The 18,982-nt window shown below is 33.8% G+C and overlaps 1 pseudogene; it reads left to right on the top strand.

Moving 5' to 3' along the window:
* The first annotated feature begins 201 nt into the window (after positions 1–201).
* Positions 202–8,860, top strand: LOC109073263 (annotated as a pseudogene).
* Positions 8,861–18,982: the final 10,122 nt, after the last annotated feature.

Here is an 18,982-nt window from a genome sequence, read left to right as displayed (position 1 = left end):
GAGGTCTCCGGGCTGCAGCGATACCTACTTGCTTGTGGAAACCAGCTGCCCACCAGAGGCATGAAAGAGAACAAACCTTCTCAAAATACTGAAGCATTGAATGCACTAGCATAATTCAAATTAAATTTACAGTAGATGATCAACATTTACAGTGAATACTAAGTACAGCACATATTTTGAACTCAGGTTTTCAACTCACAGATGGATCTGGTGATTTGGGTGTGTGTGATCGTGGGACTGATGTTCTTCAGTTTGGCGCTGTTGACCTTTGCCCTTTATAACTGGAGTCCTGTGCGTAATTGGATACGTGGTTGCGTTGTGCTGGGTCCTGAAGGCTACAACAGGGAAGAGTGAGTTTAATTAGTATGTATTTAAGAAGGAAATAAAACTGCTTGGGGCTTATGTAACATTTCTGCTATCTGGTAAAAATACAACGTTACGTACAAAATTTTAAAAGTTAACATGAAATAGTATTTCAATACTGGCTCAGTGTGTGGTTCTTGGTTGCTCCTGGATTCTGGGTTTCTTCACTAATGGGAGTAAGGTGCTGGATATCCTCTTTCTGATCTTGAACTCTCATATTTCCTGATTTTTTTGTGTCCTCAATAGTGAGATCAGACATTTACTCATTTTATCATAAGAAATCCGAACATGAAATACTTTTTCAGTTGTTTTCACTGAGGTCCTGTTCTTATTTTGGTGATCTTTTGGCTTCCTGTGACGCTGCTCTGTTGCGACCCAGGCTACCTTGTGCTGCTTTTGTGAGCTGACTGCAGCATGGGTGATGGCCCAAGACAAATTTCCCCACATGTGGAACAATAAAATTTACCTTACCTTATCTCTGACTTTTAGAGAGGAATGTCGGAGGCAGTTTATTTAATCTGTTACTCTTCCATTTCCTTCCTGTGACAGAATGTTCAAATGAGCCAAAACTGAAAGTCATTTCACTTGGCGGCCATCCAACGCCTCTTCTCGGGCATACAAGTGCAGCTCCTATTTCTTTGAATGGGCAAACATCAAATTCTCCAAAACTGTTCACTAAGATTATGATTAAATTTCATATTTGAAATCAACAAAGAAATCTGACAACAACTGCCTCATAAATGTCTTTTATTATGCTCTAACAGCATTTTAAAAAAAGCATTTTTTTTTTTAGGCTAGACCAGCAAATGTGCATTGAGGCAGAGTCAGAAAGTTACACATCAGATTTGCACATTTCTAAGCACATCTTTTTGGCAGAGTTTGAACCTCTTCCTTTGTTTAGGCCTTAAGCTGTCTTTTGAGCCGACCAGCAGATGCAGGGGTAACAAACTAATCAGAGAAAACAACAAATATTTCTATTGCCGTCTGTTGGTTCAGTGTGAATTGGCATGTAGTCTCAGCTTCTTTCTGCAAATTATATTAAAATATGTTATGCAAGTTTCTTAATATTACAGCTGCCAATATTAATGTTTTGAAATAAGTAATTCTATTTTAATCTCACTCAAGATGTTTTGGTGGAGGGCAAAAATATGTTTACAGATTAATAGTTTTAGTTACTTAATATTAAAGCTGAATGTGGAATTAATGCTAGTAAATATATGCAAATGAAACTGTTAAACTACAATTATATTTAACTGTAAACTTAAAAACAAATATTTTTTTCAAGCTCAGACAACCATTCATTAGATGACTGTTCCTCTGTTAAAACATTTTATGCGAGTGTCTTATTTTATTGTTGTATTGATGATTGTCTTGTATATATATATATATATATATATACATATGTGTGTGTGTGTGTGTGTGTGTGTGTGTGTGTGTGTGTGTGTGTGTGTGTGTGTGTGTGTGTGTGTGTGTGTGTGCATGTATAGGTTTTTCATGGTGGAGGGTGAAAAGCTTATTTTTACAGATTCCTAAAAATAATCAAACATAAATGACTTAAAGTAAATGTTGGCAAATGGAAAAACCATAAACTATTTCACGTGTGCATGGTAAAGGGGAGTGAATTAAAATTGTATGGCATCATGGTTGTTTAGTTGTAAAGTTATGAATTTGTAAATCTTGCACAATTATATTTTTGTTTATTAAGCTCAGAAAGCTGACTGTTTATTCAGCAAGGAACCATTTTACAGAATATTACTTTATTCATATTTCTCATACAACATATACATATGTTTTTAGGTGGAAGAGAAGGCAGTTAAAGTGAATCTGTATTGTTATGTGGCTTGAATTTTTGTTACAACATAACTACATTTTCCTGCATTATTTTCTAATATATTTTGTTACAAATATCTTAATAAACAAAATAATAAATGATAACAATAACTGCAATTGTAAACATGTGTTGTTTTCTAACCCTTAGAACTGTACGCACACATTTCCTATTATTTTTACAATATCAGTAAATAAACCGAGTTGAGGGATGGATGAGACTTGAAATGTCCATTTTACTGAGTAAGTTAAGAGGGGAATCATGGGAAGCTGAGAAAAAAAAAAAAAAAAAACAGTGATCAATTACCAGCAGCTGCCAACATTACAGCAACCATCACAGTCCGCTTGGAGTCATTGGATTCAAACTGTTAAAAACATGATATTGAATTACACATTACACTTTATAGCAAATGTTAGGTATACATTTGTCTTTTAATTTTAATTTGTGAACACAACAATGGACTTAGGCCCTTATTTCCATGGCTAATTTTTTTATTTTCTACCTGTTAAGGAAATTCGTCCTCTGAACTGGTTTATGCATAAAGAGAAATACATTAGACTGTCAGATGTGACAACAGCTTCCATCTTTTCATGTCTTTAAATGTTGGCACTTATTGCCTTAAAAACTTTTATAACATGATTTGTGGTCAGATGTAGGGTTGGGATTAAAAAATGTAATCAAATCCTGGAATCGTATGTTTAAATCGTAAATCGATTCATGTGTGAACATTTTAATGTGATTTTGAACCAGTGCTGGTCTTAGACTTTTGGTGGCCCCAAGCCAAAACTTTGTCTGGGTGACCTTGTCAATGTGTTCAAAAAAAGGCCAAAATGACCCGACCCCTTAATCTGTTCTTTCAGATCACTTTCATTGTCAACAAACAGTCAGTAATACAATAAAAAAGAAAAGCCATTACAAACTATAGAACTAATGCAACAGAAAAAATATACAAATGAAATTAACAATTTAGCCTAATAAAAATAATAGCCTACTATGCAGAAATTGAATAAAGTAGTTATTTGTAAATCAAAAATAAAATGTATAGTCTGTGCATAGTCAAAAATGGTTGCAGGAATCTCATTTTTCATGGTATCTTCTTCACATTTGAAATAGAAACTCGTGAGACATGTGACCTTCAACCCATAATTTTTTCTGGATTGCTCCAGGACTGATTTCATGTATTTTTATATGAAATAAAATAAAATAAAAAACATTACTGTGGTACATTTTTTTTTCAAGGCACTTCAGTGTCTATAACTTTTTATCTTTCTGAGCATTATCAACTCTGGATGATGGATAGTACACTGTAAAACCTGACAAGTCACAGTAACTCAAACCGTTTGAGTAAACAGATTGCCTTTACTTAAACCATGTAAGTTTTAAAACTTTGCAATTATGTAATCAAGTGATTAATTAAGTGCTGATTGAGCTTTAGTGATGAACAGCTGCTGTTAACAAACAGCATCACCAGCTCCACTTATTAATAACCAGACTGACTTTATTTCTGTCAAACGTCTACAGAAGATCTTATTGAGAATTAACTAAGGTTTAGATGTTGATTTATTGTTTCATTTGAAGTAACCATGTTAGAGATCAGTGTTTGCTTTAGTTGGGCTCTTGACCCTTGATTTCTGTCTTAGATTATTTTTTTTGGACGTTGTAACCATGTGTTTTTGAAACACCTTTATTATAACTCAACGAACCCAGAAAAAATATGATCAGGTATTGGTTGTTATACAGCATATTGGTGATGATAATCATCAATTATGGAGCTGTTCAGAGTTCAAAATCTTACTAAATAGGTGTTCTATAGTTAGGTCAGTTGATGTCAGTGAAAAAGTCAGTGGTTCTTTCATAATCAGTTAACATAAAGGAGTTTCCAAACAGTTTGGTCTTCTATGGTGCCAACTAGTCACACACAGACATCAATAATCAGAATATGAACCTCAACAATGGTTACGAAAAAAAAAACAAAAAAAAAATGCTGCAATGCATGCTGGGTACTATTGTAATACAAAACTCATCCATGGCTCCCAGCATGCTCTGCTGCATTGTTTCTTTTTTTTTTTATGGTCACCATTGTTGAGGTTCATATGCTGATTATTGATGTCTGTTTGTGACTAAGTGACACCACAGAAAACCAAACTGTTTGGAAAGTCCTTTATATTAACTGATTATCACAGAACCACTGGTTCTTAGAATCACTTTTACTGTAATCAATCGAACTAATTACACAACACCTATTTCATCAGAGATTAGACTCCAAACAGTTCAATAATCAATGATTGTCATCACCAATGCACAGTATAACAACCAACATCTAGGTACAGGTTAGATAAAAACCTAAATGCTAACATGAATGCCCTGCAAGTTGCTTTGGATAAAAGCAGCTTCTAAGAGTGAGTGTGAGTGTGTGTGTGCGCGCGTGTGTGTATAACACCTGATGATATTTTCTCTGGGCTTTTGAGTTACAACAAATGGTTACAACAGCCAAAGAAAAAACTAAGACAGAAATCAAGGGTCAAGAGCCCAACTAAAGCAAACACTGATCTCGAACATGGTTACTTTAAATGAAAACATAAATCAACATCTAAACCTTAGTTAATTCTCAATCAGATCTTCTGTAGACGTCTGACAGAAATAAAGTCAGTCTGGTTATTAATAAGTGGAGCTGGTGATGCTGTTTGTGGGGTTGTTTAATCAGATCTTGAGAGATTTAATGTATTTTATTTCAGTTTATTTTATCTAAGGCTGTGTCTGAAGTCAGTTGTAGTTCTTGTGTTTCTCTTTTCTTCAGTAATTCTGTTTGTTAACAGCAGCTGTTCATCACTAATTCACAATTATCACTCAATTAATCACTTAATTATTTAATTGCAATGTATATCTTCTTTCAGTGAACTCAACTGAATTAAGTTCAGAGTACTCACAACTATTAGTTTTAAAACTTAAATGGTTTAAGGCAATCGGTTTCCTCAAACGTTTTGAGTTAACATAACTTGTCAGGTTTTAGTGAGGCTGTGTCTGAAGTCAGTTGTAGTTCCTTTCTCTCTTTTCTTCAGTAATTCTGTTTGTTAACAGCAGGTGTTCATCACTAATGCTCAGTTATCACTCAATTAATCACTTAATTTCTTAATTGCAATGTATATCTTCTTTCAGTGAACTCAACTGAATTAAGTTCAGAGTACTCATAACTGTTAAGTTTTAAAACTTAAATGGTTTAAGGCAATCGGTTTCCTCAAACGGTTTGAGTAAACCCAACTTGTCATGTTTTTAAGGATATTTGTTTACACAAAAGGTTTGAGTTTACGTTACTTGTCGGGTTTTACAGTGTGTTAGTTTTTAAAACTTAAAAGGTTTAAGGCAATCGGTTTCCTCAAACGGTTTGAGTAAACCTAACTTGTCAGGTTTTTAAGGATATCTGTTTACTCAAACGGTTTGAGTTAAGTTACTTGTTGGGTTTTACAGTGGGTTTGAGTAAACCTAACTTGTGTGGTTTTTAAGGTTTTATTTTTAATATTGTCTTTACTTAAACCATGTAAGTTTTAAAACTTTGCAATCATGTTATCAAGTGATTAATTAAGTGCTGATTGAGCTTTAGTGATGAACAGCTGCTGTTAACAAACAGCATCACCACTTCCACTTATTAATAACCAGACTGACTTTATTTCTGTCAGACGTCTACAGAAGATCTTATTGAGAATTAACTAAGGTTTAGATGTTGATTTATTGTTTCATTTGAAGTAACCATGTTAGAGATCAGTGTTTGCTTTAGTTGGGCTCTTGACCCTTGATTTCTGTCTTAGATTATTTATTTTTTGGGTGTTGTAACCATGTGTTTTTGAAACATGTTTGTTATAATTCAAAAAACCCAGAGAAAATATGATCAGGTATTGGTTGTTATACAGCATATTGGTGATGATAATCATCAATTATGGAGCTGTTCAGAGTCCAAAATCTTATTAAATAAGTGTTCTATAGTTAGCTCAGTTGATTACAATGAAAGCCATTCAAAAAGTCAGTGGTTCTTTCATAATCAGTTAATATAAAGGACTTTCCAAACAGTTTGGTCTTCTATGGTGTCAATTAGTCACACACAGACATCAAAATCAATAATATGAACCTCAACAATGGTTACGAAAAAAAAAAAAAAAAAAAAACATGCTGCAATGCATGCTGGGTACTATTGTAGTACAAAACTCATCCATGGCTCCCAGCATGCTCTGCTGCATTTTTTTGTTTGTTTTTTTATTTATTTTTTTATGGTCACCATTGTTGAGGTTCATATTTTGATTATTGATGTCTGTGTGTGATTACGTAACACCAGAGAAAACCAAACTGTTTGGAAAGTTCTTTATATCAACTGATTATCACAGAACCACTGGCTCTTAGAACCACTTTTACTGTAATCAATCCAACTAATTACACAACACTTGTTTCATCAGAGATTAGATTCCGAACAGTTCAATAAGCAATGATTATCATCACCAATATACAGTATAACAACCAACATCTAGGTACAGATTTGATTAAAAAAAAAAAATGTTAACCTAAATGCATTATTAGCTGCTTTGGATTAAAGCAGTTTCTAACAGTGTGAGTGTGTGTATAACACTTGATGATATTTTCTTTGGGCTTTTGAGTTACAACAAATGGTTACAACAGCCAAAGAAAAAACTAAGACAGAAATCAAGGGTCAAGAGCCCAACTAAAGCAAACACTGATCTCTAACATGGTTAATTTAAATTAAAACATAAATCAACATCTAAAACTTAGTTAATTCTCAATCAGATCTTCTGTAGACGTCTGACATAAATAAAGTCAGTCTGGTTATTAATAAGTGGAGCTGGTGATGCTGTTTGTGGGGTTGTTTAATCAGATCTTGAGAGATTTAATGTATTTTATTTCAGTTTATTTTATCTAAGGCTGTGTCTGAAGTCAGCTGTAGTTCTTGTGTTTCTCTTTTCTTCAGCAATTCTGTTTGTTAACAGCAGCTGTTCAATCACTAATTCACAATTATCACTCAATTAATCACTTAATTATTTAATTGCAATGTATATCTTCTTTCAGTGAACTCAACTGAATTAAGTTCAGAGTACTCATAACTGTTAGTTTTAAAACTTAAATGGTTTAAGGCAATCGGTTTCCTCAAACGGTTTGAGTTAACATAACTTGTCAGGTTTTAGTGAGGCTGTGTCTGAAGTCAGTTGTAGTTCCTTTCTCTCTTTTCTTCAGTAATTCTGTTTTTTAACAGCAGTTGTTCATCACTAATGCTCAATTATCACTCAGTTAATCACTTAATTACTTAATTGCAATGTATATCTTCTTTCAGTGAACTCAACTGAATTAAGTTCAGAGTACTCACAACTATTAAGTTTTAAAACTTAAATGGTTTAAGGCAATCGGTTTCCTCAAACGGTTTGAGTAAACCCAACTTGTCATGTTTTTAAGGATATTTGTTTACACAAAAGGGTTTGAGTTACGTTACTTGTCGGGTTTTACAGTGTGTTAGTTTTAAAACTTAAAAGGTTTAAGGCAATCGGTTTCCTCAAACGGTTTGAGTAAACCTACCTTTTCAGGTTTTTAAGGATATCTGTTTACTCAAACGGTTTGAGTTAAGTTACTTGTCGGGTTTTACAGTGTGTAAAGCCCAAAGGGTCTTCTTTCCAAAGACACCAAAATTGTGTGTGTTGCACACTGAAGTCAGGAACTATTACAAGTTTAATTTAAGTAGGTCATTTTCAGCTGTGAGTCCCATAATGGGGGTGCTGGCTAACAGGTTAAAAAAAAAAAAAAGTTAATGTGTAAACAATATATTCCTTTATTTATCAGATCTGAGGATTGTTCTGCTGGGTCAAACTGGAGAAGGAAATCGTTCAGCAGGAAACACCATCCTGGGTGGAGAGTTTTTTGAGACTGATGCTTCCCCAGAGTCAGTTACTAAAACATGTGAGAGGCAAGAAGTACAGATGGATGAAAGGATCATCTCAGTCATCGGCACTCCAGACCCGTTTAATAAAACAAAGAGTGATAAAGAATTAAGGGCTGAAATAAAGACGTGTGTCTACATGTCTGCTCCTGGTCCTCATGTGTTCCTGTTACTGATGAAATTGGGGAGATTCACAGATGAAGAGAAAAACACAGTGAAATAGATTCAGAAGAACTTTGGAGAAGATGCTATTCATCATACTATCATCCTGTTCACTCATGATGATCAGCTGGAGTGGAAACCATTAGATCGATTTATCAGAAAAAGCAATGATCTGCAGGCTCTTGTTGATAAGTGTGGTGGCAGATTTCACTCATTCAATGCTAAAGACACGAAAAACCACTCTCAGGTCACTGAACTGCTGCAGAAGATTGAGAAGAGAAGATGGTGGGAATGAATAGAGAATAGCCCTATACTATAAAGATGTATGAACAAGCTCAAAAAAAGGTTGAATGCGAGGCTTTTCAACAGAAAGCTAAAGACTATGGGAACACAGTAATAACAGTTTATAGGAGGGGGCAGTAGCATTAGCAGCAGCAGCATTAATTGCAGCAGCAAAACAAAGATTTGGACTATAGAGCACAGTTACTGTGCCATGGGCTGTATTCACAAAACATTTAATCTTACTACGAAGAGTTCTCCTAAATAGCAATAAAATCTCTTAGGTAAGTGTTTCCTCTTAAAACAGGGGTCTCCAAACTTGGCCCTGGAGGGCCGGTGTCCTGCAGAGTTTAGCTCCAACTTGCCTCAACACACCTGCCTGGAAGTTTGTAATGTTGCTGTTTGAGAATAAAAGGATCATGGCTGATAGTAATAATCATGGCTGAGAGTAAGCTGTTGTGCAAACGTAAAAGAAAACCACACTGAGCACAAGAACAGCTGCTTCTTCTTGCCAAACTTGAACATGCAAAGATTAAATTAAAGGGAAATTGTCGTGAAATGTAGATTAGGATGGTTTGTGATTAAGGTCTTTAGTATAAAAGTATTCATTTAATCTTAATTTTGTCACCCAAATTCTTCAGTGCAAGAAAATTGGCATCTGGTTTCATAATAAATGCTTATGTGTTTCCGCTACAGTGAAACTGAAAGTAAACTGCATGTGCACTACAGGAAAAACCTTGAATTACAGGAAAAGATATCAGGGGTATGTGTGTGTGTGTGTTTGTGTGTGTGTGTGTGTGTGTGTATGTGTGCATGAGTGCATGTGCCCGTGTTTTTGTGTGTGTTCACTGTCAGTTAATTTGCTTTTTAATTTATTTGTCATCCTGAACCGAGCTGTATGCTATTTATATTATGAATACTGATTTATTTCTACGCCATACTATGGTTATATCTGGTATTCCACATTTTATCAATTATTTAATGCACGACTCCTTCCTCTATCTGAAGACCTCAGGTACAATTCTGGTTATTGTGGGCTTATTTGTAATTTATCTTAAAGACCAGCTCAATTTAGCAAACCATTCCCTCAGAACCACTGTAGATGCAATTGTTTTAATTTATTTATTTTCTACATGCATTATAATGAAGGCTTTGTGTAAAGTTTCCTGTTCAGACAGACTTGAACAATACAACTACGAAAATATTTCCTATCATGAATATGAAAGATGACCGAGCCAAGGAAAGTTTTTAAGCACCGCCTCAAGTACAGCCCAATACTATTTTCTAGGATATTCTCAATCTGAATCACTTCATCCTAAATCCATCCATTCTCTACTGCTGATTTAAACCACATACGGTAAACAGAGTTCCCGAGTGAGACGAACAGAGCAGGAGAAAAGATTTCTGTGAGTATAATCAATTTCACTTGTACATGTTTCTTTCACAAACCCGTTGAACAGCCTGAGAAGAGTTTTAATTCAGAGCACATATGAACTGATTTTATAGTAACTAGTGGAAATGGGTGTGAGACGTAAGTGCTTGGTCTTGTGTTTCTACCACAATGTGTTATGCTCACTTAAACCAACCATGTTAAAAGAATGAGATAAGTTATGAAAATGCCTAATACATTCTAATAATAATCGGCTACCTCTAAAATTCAGATTCAGTATTAGCCTATTCATTTCAAATAATGTATTTAAAATGTGAGTACTGCACAATCTTGCACAATGCTATGGTTGGTTGCCAAGTCTTAAAGTCACCATGAAATCAAAATCAACATTTTATACAAATTTAATATTGCAGTTTGGACCATAACATACTGTTTTCCATTAAAACAGTGCATACTGGGTAATATTTGTAATTTTTTGTACTGCAATATAATGCAAATTATCAGTGATCAAAGTCGACACTCAGAGGCTGTGTTTCAAATTACACCCTCCACCCTCATTCATTATTCATTATTATTAATATAGTCCACCTGACAGAGAGCATGAAAAGTAATGAGTGAATTCAGGCACTGATGAAAAGCTGCTGTTAACAAGTAGAATCACTAAAGAAAAGAGAAACAAGAACTGAAAAAAAAAAAAAAACACCAGATGAGCAGAAACATAACAACTACAACTAATGTCCCCTCCAATTTTCTTTTTAATGCGCATTATTTTTTTTTTTTTTTTTTTTTTTTTTTTGTTTTTTTGTTGTTATTATTATTGTTTTTTTTTATTTTAATTTTTTGTGTGGTCATTCTGGCCACCTGAGCAAAAACATTCTTTATACCAGACTTGTACAGCGTACATACAAAAAAGTGTGTAACTTTTAACTTTAATGTGCTATTTATATTTGATTTGACCCTTGATGTAACTAAATGATGCACATTTTAGGTTACCTAAAAAAAAAAAAAAAAAATCAGAACAGTTCAGTTCATTAATATATAATTTAATATATAATATAATATAATATAATATAATATAATATAATATAAGATAAGTTAAGTTAATTTACTTATACAGCTTTCATTAATCTTAATGTTACAAATGGGGTCTTATTTTAAAGTGTTACTTTTTAATTTCAACAGTCATGCTTAAAAAAAAAAAAAAAAAAGTACGGAAGTCACACACTGTGCAAAAGACAAAGAGGTATCAGTTATAACCGGACGCATCTCTGTTAAATCAGGGGGCGATCTAAAATGGTTTATTTAATCACCAAATTGAAAAAGTTCACTTCAAGAATGAACAAAGCAGCATAGATGTGTTTGAAGTTCAGTGTTTAAATGAACATGTGTGCATGCATTGCGTATAGTCATTCAGATTGATTACCATTAGTATCACACAAATACCATGGTGAAGCTAAATGACTAGTATAGCAAAACCATGTTAATGTGTGGTGACTTTAGTTAAATTTTTAATTTTAATTTATATATATATATATATATATATATATATATATATATATATATATATATATATATATATATATATATATATTGTGTAGTAAACCCATGTTTAATTTTCATAAAGGTACATCTGTAATTAAAACGTTATGCAATTGAGTGTAGAAATGAACGTGAGTGATCTTACCTGACGCTGATATTACAATAGTGAGTCTTAACAGTTTATGTGATCTGGCTCTTGATTTTATTATTGTTATTTTTTTATTATTTATTTGCCGGGAAGAAAATATATCAAACATGCCCATGGTAAGAGCATCTACGGTAGTTCATGTTGGCCAGAACAAAAGAAATGCGTTTTTGAAAAAAAATATCACCGGCAATCACAGACATTTGCATTCGGACGGGATTAGTTTTCTCAGAGGATCATTGAATTTGCTGAAAAACAGTAGGTAATTTGCTCTGGGAGAAAAACACAGATGTGGCAGATTCGGTAGGGATTAAAATCACCAAGTACGTCTGTGAAATACAAATTTCTCTAACGACCCCCTGTAGTCCCATCCGAATAGGGCTTTAGACACGCACGAGTCCATTATTTTTAGTGTGCATATAATATTCACTCTCTGATAGCTTTATGCACGAGCACATTTCAGTATGGTTGCATGTCTAGCAAGTGTTTTATAATGGACACTCGCTGAAGAAGCATATTTTAAAGGAGTTTGCCATGGTCAGTGGTGTTCATATACATATGGGCATCAACACTCACGCTAACAGAAAAAAATGTTCACCGGGCATCCCACCTAGAAATTGTTCATGTTCTGGGAATGTTTTCAGCGGCAAGTTTTATTTTAGTTCCCAGAATGTTCTGCTAAAAGGTAGGATAACTTTCTCTAAAAACATTCTCTAAAAACATTCTAAAAATGTCTATTGATAACATTGTTAGAACATTATCCTCTAACATTCTAATAAACCTTCACATCACACTAGATATGGATTTACCTTGCTCAGAAGTCAAATGTTGGTTGAAAGTGAAAACCCAACCTTTGTTTGATGTCAAACTCCAGCATAAATAACTCCAAAAACCAACATTACCAGCTTCACTTATAAACAAGATTTATTTCTGTCATAAATGTAAAAAAGTTCTTATTAAGATTAGCAGAGGTGTTGATGGCTTATTGAAAATAAGTCACCATTATGGTGATCAGTACTTAGGCAGTATGACGCTTTTTTAATATTACTTTTTGTTTAACTGCTGTAACTATATTTGTTACGGTGAAAACAGTGAGTGAAAAATGTCATCAGGTGACGTTGGTTAGTTGGTGATGTTAAAAATTTCATAGTGTAATGATCTGATCAACTGGTTTGCTTACTATAGCGAATGTGTTGCAACACACAAGATCCTGCAGATTTTTATCATATATATTTTTGTCTGTTATTTTAAAATTTTATTGTTCATGAACCACAGAGACCTCAAGAATTAGTAGATTCATACACTGAATCTTGATGTTTGTGTGACAAAGAAAAGTATTTTTTTCAAATTCCTGAAATTATCTGCTTAAGATTCAGCTGGGTCTCAGCCTGTTGCCCCATTGAGTCACTTTAATAAATAATATGCAACTAGCACCACACATTAGATTAGGTGAAACCAGGTAACCAGACCACATATGTGGTGATGTTTTAATCATCAGCAAGTAACCAACATCATCTACCCACATGTTCTCTTGCGGTTTTGCCATAATAAAAATCATAGCAGCTAAAAAACAACACTGACAAGTCAATTGTCAAATTACACAACTAAAGCCAACACTGACCACCATTATGGTGACATCAAACCAAACTATTACTTTTAAACAGACATCAACATCAAAACCTCTGCTTAAATCTTAATTAGAATGTTAGGGGATAATGTTCTAATAATGTTATTAATAAACATTTTTAGAATGTTTTTAGAGAATGTTATCCTATCATTTGAGAGAACATTCTGGAAACAAAAATAAAACTACCCGCTAAAAACATTCTTAGAACATTTTTAAAACAAAAAAAATTATAGCTGGGATGTTGAGCTGCCTTCAGATTTTTATTTGTTTTTCTAATTTGTGTTTTGCTTTGTTTAATAATTCTGACTGGATCCATATATTTTTATATACAGTCAGGTTAAGGTAACTGATATAATGGTCTGTTAGCATCTCTGTGTGGTTCTGTTATGTTACAGAAAATGCTCTAAACACCTGTGACATTTATTAATTTTTTTCTCACAGTTTTTGCTGTTGCCCTGTATACATAAACTGTGAATTATGAAAAAACAAAAATGTTTTAATTTATCTTGAAAAAATCTTGCAGAAAATATACATTCCTGAGAATCATCCTCAAATTTCAGCTTGAATTTGGTAAAACAATTATATTTATGTAAAAAATTTCAAGTCAATTTAATGTTTTCCTTTTGTTTCCACCAGCCGCCACTGCTTCTGACACTGTTTAAAGACCATATGTGCTATGATAAATAAGTGAATGAATGATTAACAGCTTTCTGAGAAGCCAAAATCAAACAGAAATAAAATGAATCACAGAGGTGAGCACTTAAAGTAGGCTAATCTAATGATCAGTACATACAGTAGGTGGCCAACCAGAGTGTGCTTTCTACCACTGAGAGTGCTGCCGCCACGTCTGCAAAGTGCATTTGCCGCTTTAACCACAAGTTATCAAACAAAGGCATCAAAGCACCTTTTCACAAATAGCCGTCAGCTTTGCGTCGCCGATGTGTTACATTTGATGGCTGCAGTCAGGGAAAATGAAAGAAAAACACTGTAGTTAAAATATTTAATATTCACAGATGAAAATTTAGTAGGCCTACTTAAGAAGTTATGTGTGTTTCTTAGAACGAATTCAAGTGGGATAGATGTCAAGCCAAATGAGCCTGTGCTTATATTTTTTCTAAGCTGCACAGTATTACACCATATTTTAGATTTAAAACATTTAACTTTTAACATTGTCATGTTATCCTAAAGAAATTGTGGTTTACTTTTTATCAAAGCATTAAAAGCAGGGGCGCAGATGGGATTTTTTAATTGGGGGGGACCAAGCTGTCCAGCAGTCAAATTTTTTCAGTCCAGAATAATCACCAGCTCAGTCACAGACGATAGTACAGGTGTATCTCAAAAAAATTGAATATCACAGTAAAGGTCTTTATTTTTTGTAATTTAATTCAAAAAAGCAAACTTTCTTATATTCTAGATTCATTGCACACAAACTGAAATATTTCAAGAGTTTTTTTTTTCTGTTTGTTTTAATTCTGATGGTCACGACTTACAGCTTAGGAAAATAAAAAATTCAGTATCTCAAAAAATAAGAATATTCCATTTTGAGCTTGATTAGTTTAGAATTTTTTTTTTTTTTTTTTTTTTTTTTTTTTTTTAGATTAGTTTAGAACATGCAACCACAATTATGGGAAAAACTACTGACTTGACAGTTGTCCAGAAGACAATCATCAACATCCTCCACACGGAGGGTACAACACAGAAGCTCATTGCTGAAAGGGCTGGCTGTTCACAGAGTGCTGTATCAAAATATATTCATAGAAAGTTGACTGGAAGGAAAAAGTGTGGTAGGAACCACTTCCAAGTTACTGTGCTTGATTGGCCAGCCAACTCACCTGACCTGAACCTCACAGAGAATATATGGGGTATTGTGAAGAGGAAGATAAGTAACATCTGACAAACAATACATAGGAGCCGCTATCAAAAAAAAAACCTGAGCAGAGCCACAGGCTGATCGCCTTCATGCCACACTGCATTGAAGCCCCAACCAAGTATTGACTGCATAATTAAACCTACTTTAGAGATCTTGAACATTTCTGTTTTGTAAATCTTTTTATTTTATTTTTTATGATTTTTGAGAAAATATTCTCATTTTTTGAGATACTGAATTTTTATTTTTTTTAAGCTGTAAGTCATAACCATCAGAATTAAAACAAAAAACTCTTGAAATATTCTAGTTTGTGTGCAATGAATCTAGAATATAAGAAAGTTTGCTTTTTTTAAATAAATTACAAAAAATAAAGAACTTTTCCATGACATTAAAATTTTTTGAGATGCACCTGTATATGATCACTATGGTTACCGCTACAGGCACAATTGAGGCAGCTACCAGCTCCTCATAGGACCCCGGGGTCAGGAGTCGTAGCACATACACAGAGAACGTAAACATCTTCATCAATTTGACAACACACGCTACAAATACTCACAACACAAGCAAATAAAGAAACATGCTAAAAAAAAAAAAAAAAAACACAGACCACATCGTAATTATTAAAGGGAACCATAAAGTGACAAACATGGCTGGGACATAATTTATCAATGTTTGCTCTGAAAAGATCTTTGTTTATTTTAACATCCTGGTCAAACAATTCTTTAGCTTTTTTTGTGTGTGTGTGGATATTATTAGCCTAAATAAGCTGACTAAATACGCAATTACTGTAACTGTGAAAGGTTATGTAAGCTGGCTACCTTACTTTTACAACTTACCTTACAAAAACCAACCATAGCCTGTGGTTTTACTATTGAAATTATTTAATTAATAAATACATTTATTATATTAAAAAAGCAAACAAAAATGGTTACTGTAATCATTAACAAATTACCCATGGATTTAATACTCTAACCATAGTTAAACCATGGTATTTGTACAAGTGTGATTATACAAATGGTAATCAATACGCCAAAAAAAAAAAAAAAAAAACTTGGTTAATTTTCGTTTTGTTGGGGTAATTTTGTTTGTGTTGAGTATTTGCAGCTCGTTTCTGTATTTGTTTGTGTTGTGAGCATTTGCAGCTTGTTTTTGTATTTCGTTGTGTTGCGAGTATTTGCAGCACGTGTGCTGTCAAACTGATGAAGATGTTTTCTTAATTTTCTGCTGCTTTTTCTATTTGAATGTGTTTTGTGAAGTTGCAGCGAAAAAGCCAACATGGATAAGTTGTGTGAAACAAAGCAAAATCAACGTTACTCACAGATCAATAAGAAACAAAGCAACCTCGGTGTCCGATTCGAGCCCTTCCCACTCCTTGAGTTTCTCTCCACCGCTGAAAAGCTGCTCCGATATTTACGCGGGTACTACCTCTTGCCTGATTGTAACCCTTCTTTTTAATGTTTTGTTTCTCTGATATTTTCTTCTTTTTTATCTGCCATCTCTCTCAATCTACAGTCGATCTGCTAATACGCTGAATAAAAGCGTCTGCTAAATGACTAAATGTAATGTAATATGCGTCCTGTGCACTCAAACTGAGCGCTCTCTTCGCGCTATCAGGACAAGACACGCCCCCTTACTGCTGATTGGCTACAAGTGTGTTTTGGGACTCGGCAGAGACAATTTCGGTCAGACACTGCAGTCAAAAGCGTGTTTCAAAAATCGCTTAGTACACGTTTAAGGAATTGCAGGCAGGTTCGCCACTAGGCTAATGTACATAGCGGAAATCCTGATTAATCCTCTTTTTACCAAAAGAGCCTTTCATTGAGACAGTGAGGGGGTCGGATCGGGTCACTATGAATCTGGGGGGGGTCATGTCCCCCCGTCCCTAGTGCCATCTATGCGCCTGATTAAAAGTGGGTAGCCTATTTTAGGGTGCTTTCACACCTGCATCATTTAGTTCAGTTGAATTGTACCAGAGTTCGTTTCCCCCTTTGGTGCGGTTCGTTTGGGCAGGTGTGAATGCAGCAGTCGCACTCGGGTGCGCACCAAAGGTGGACCAAACAAGCGTACCGAGACCTGCTTGAAGAGGTGGTCTCGGTACGCTTTCAAACGAACTCTGGAGCGGTTCGTTTGTGGTGAGAACGTGATCTGACCTCGAACAGACCCAACTGCAAAAAGTACTGATCATTTTTGGACTAAACCAGCTGCCGTAGTCAGCTGCGCTGTGCATTATGGGATGAGGAAGTGTTTGTTGACAGTTTGCACTTTAGCATGGCAGCTCGTGGATTAATGCACGCCTCCGCTTGAAGTTACGAGCGATGCCCGCAATGTAATAGATTATGGCCAGGGACAAAACCAGCCCGCGCAGTTGTCTCTCAATAGTTGTGTTGTCTCCGTGTTGTTTGCTGGCTTTTCCTCTTATGTTGGAATTTTCCCACACGTAAATTCTGACCAATCAAAAAGTAGTTTAGGAAATAGTCATGGCCAATGAGTGATGTGGATGTTGTCATGTGACTACATTTTGGTTCGTTTCAACTGGTTCGGACCAAAGCAATCAGTGTGGTGTGAAAAGGAACCAAAAAAGCTGAAAAATGCTACAATGTATAATTGTTTGCCCTTGGTTCGGACCAAATGAACCGAACTAGAGATGTGAAAGCACCCTTAGTGAGCTAGGCTACATACATGGCTCTATATGCAAAATGTCAATATTCTCACATATTAGGCCTATATTTGTCACAAGTAAAAAAAAAAAAAAAAAAAAAAAAAAAGAAAAAAAAAAATAATAATAATTTATATTTTAAAATTCCTTTAATAAAACAGCATGCATTTTTGACAAGCACATTTATTAATCATTACCTGTCCTTTATTTTGACAGATAACTATTTGGGAAAAAGATATCTGTTTGTAAACTGATTAATAAAACGTCCTCATGTTTAAACTCAAGTTCTCTCATTATAATCAACAAAGTGTACACAATGTAAAAAAGAGCTTCATTGATTGACAACTTCAGTGATTTTAAAGGGAGCCGCCTTTACTTGCTTTTGTACATTTATATATATGTATATATATAAATCAAGCCTGCATTTATTTGATCAAAAATACAGAAAAAAAATGTAATATTGTGATATATTATTACAATTTAAAATAATTGTTTTTGAATTTATTATACTTTAAATTATCATTTATTTCTGTGATGCAAAGCTGAATTTTTAGGATCATTATCACATGATCCTTAAGAAATCATTCTAATATGATGATTCATTATCAAAGTTGGAAACAGTTCTGCTGCTTAATATTTTTTAGAACATGTGATACTTTTTTAGGATACTTTGATGAATAAAAAGTAAAAAAAAAAAAAAAAAAGAAGCTGTGTTTTTAAAATATACATATTTTGTATTAACAATATACACTACTGGTCAGTAATTTGGGGTCAGTAATTTTTTTTTCTTTCTTTTTTTAAATAAAATCAATACTTTTATTCAGCAAGGATGTGTTAAATTGATAAAAAAGTGATAGTAAAGAAAATATATTATTAGAATATATATTATAATTTTTTTTTTTTTGAATAAATGCAGTTCTTTTTAACCTTTTATTCATCAAATATATTAGACAGCAGAACTGTTTCCGACACTCATAATAAATCAGAATATTAGAATGATTTCTAAATGATCATGTGATAGACTGGATGTTACATGTGACCCTGAAGGCTGGAGTAATGATGCTGAAAATTCAGCTTAACATCACAGAAATAAATTATTTTTTTTAAAGTATATTCAAATAGAAAACTATTATTTTAAGTTGTAATAATATTTCACAATATTACTGTTTTTTTTTTTTTGTTTTTTTTTTTTTCTGATAA

This window comes from Cyprinus carpio, chromosome B1 (genome assembly GCF_018340385.1).
Source record: "Cyprinus carpio isolate SPL01 chromosome B1, ASM1834038v1, whole genome shotgun sequence".
Lineage (NCBI taxonomy): Eukaryota > Metazoa > Chordata > Actinopteri > Cypriniformes > Cyprinidae > Cyprinus > Cyprinus carpio.
Note: the sequence above shows the minus strand (reverse complement) of the source record. Positions and strands in the feature narration are given on the sequence as shown.